The sequence below is a fragment of the Glycine max genome, chromosome 8, assembly GCF_000004515.6.
Source record: "Glycine max cultivar Williams 82 chromosome 8, Glycine_max_v4.0, whole genome shotgun sequence".
Lineage (NCBI taxonomy): Eukaryota > Viridiplantae > Streptophyta > Magnoliopsida > Fabales > Fabaceae > Glycine > Glycine max.
The window spans coordinates 37,782,684-37,784,933 of NC_038244.2; the positions used below are offsets into that span (position 1 = coordinate 37,782,684).

Here is a 2,250-nt window from a genome sequence, read left to right on the forward strand (position 1 = left end):
GAAACCAATAGGGTAGGCAACACTTCTATTAGCTAAATGAATTACCACATCAGTTGACTGCAAGGGACCTAGAGATAGAGAATTAAAAATAGACAGAGGCATAACACTAACAGAATCTCCTAAATCTAGCATGGCATTGTCAAACTTACTATTCCCTATAATACAAGGTATGCTGAATGTACCTGGATCTTTGCATTTTTCAGGAATTTGAGGAACAAATTTACCAATCAATATGGAGACATTTCTGCCCATGCTAATCCATTCACTTCCTTTAAGCTTCCGCTTATTAGTGCACAGCTCCTTCAAGAATTTGGCATATCTTGGAATTTGCTTTATTGCATCCAACAGAGGTATGTTTACCTCTACTTTTCTAAACGTGTCCAAGATCTCTTTCTCTGCCTCTTCCATTTTTTTGTTGGAAACTGCTCTTGGAGGGAATGGAAGAGGGGGAATGTGCTGCTTCTGCAAATCAGAATTACCTGTGGAAGAAGATTCACCTGCACAGAAATTGTTAGGTAAATTTTTGCCATCACCTTTTTCTGGAGTAGAGTGAAGTTTGGCAGGTTCATTTGCAGATGAGGAAGGTGCTACGGGTTGAGGTCCTTGACACTGCTTTCCCGACCTCAATGAAATGGCACTGACATTTTTGGGATTTTGGACAGCTTGAGAAGGCAGCTTGTCAGAATTCTGGGACTGTTGTTGATTCAATTGGGTAGCCAATTGTCCCATCTGATTGGTTAAGCTCTGAATGGAGGCTCTGGTCTCTTGCTGAAACTGCATGTTCTGCATAGTCATTTGCCTCACAAGTTCTTCGAGGGAAGGTTGTGGAGGGGCCTCAACTGTTGGCTATTTCTGGGGTTGTTGTTGTTGTTGGATTGGTGGAGGAATGTATGGTCTGCTTGGGCCAACAGCATTTTGGAAGGAAGGAGCAGGCTGCTGTTGTTGTTGCTGAGGGCTGGACCATCTGAGGTTAGGGTGATTCCTCCATCCAGGGTTGTATCTGTTGCTGGAGAGGTCATAATTGTTCTGCTGTGGTTGATTTTGCTGTTGAGGTTGAGGAGGTCTATTGTAAATATTTGCAGCATAAGCTTCAGGCTGCTCAATTGCTCCAGGTTGCTGCATGGAAGGGCAAAGGTCTGTATGGTGGTCAGCAGAGGAGCACAAACCACAAACCCTTGCGACAGGTACAGATTTCTGATTCAAGGCCAGTTGGGTTACCAAGTTAACCAATGCATCCAGTTTGCCTTCAAGCTTCTTAGTTTCAGATGATGCAGATGGGTTTGTAGCTACCTCATGCACTCCTCTAATGACTATGGCATCATTTCTGGCGCTAAACTGCTGGGAGTTGGAAGCCATCTTCTCAATTAAATTTCTGGCTTCAACAGGAGTTATGTCTCCAAGGGCTCCACCACTGGCAGCATCTATCATACTTCTCTCCATATTACTGAGTCCTTCATAAAAATATTGGAGAAGAAGCTGTTCTGAAATCTGATGGTGGGGGCAACTGGCACATAGTTTCTTAAATCTCTCCCAGTACTCATACAGGCTCTCTCCACTGAGTTGTCTAATACCTGAGATATCCTTCCTGATAGCTGTGGTCCTAGAAGCAGGGAAAATTTTTTCTAAGAATACTCTCTTAAGGTCATCCCAGCTCGTGATGGACCTTGGAGCAAGGTAATACAACCAGTCCTTTGCCACTCCCTCTAATGAATGAGGAAAAGCCTTCAGAAATATGTGATCCTCTTGGACATCTGAGGGTTTCATGGTGGAGCAGACAATGTGAAATTCTTTCAAATGTTTGTGCGGGTCTTCACCTGCAAGGCCATGAAACTTTGGAAGCAAATGAATCAGTCCAGTTTTAAGAACATATGGGACATCCTCATCAGGGTATTGGATGCACAAGCTTTCGTAGGTGAAATCAGGTGCAACCATTTCCCTTAGAGTCCTCTCACGGGGTGGAGGTTGTGCCATGTTCTCAGAATGTGCAAAATCAGAATGTTCAGAATCAGAATGCTCAAAATTATAATGCTCAAGATCAGGATGTTCAAAATCACCAACAACAGAATACACATATTCTCGAGTTATGAAATGCTCAGACTGATCAAAAGGTATAAAATGATGCCTAACTAATCTGTGAAATGTCCTATCTATCTCAGGATCAAAGGGTTGTAAGTCAGATGGATTGCCTCTAGTCATACACTACATTCAGCATGCACACAACTAGTTGCCTTGTCATGTAAATAAAGGTGT

The 2,250-nt window shown here is 43.0% G+C and overlaps 1 non-coding gene across 1 annotated transcript; it reads left to right on the top strand.

Moving 5' to 3' along the window:
• Positions 1–1,486: 1,486 nt before the first annotated feature.
• Positions 1,487–1,594, top strand: LOC113002440 (small nucleolar RNA R71). Its single transcript, XR_003268002.1, has one exon. It is a non-coding gene; the product is annotated as a small nucleolar RNA R71 (small nucleolar RNA).
• Positions 1,595–2,250: the final 656 nt, after the last annotated feature.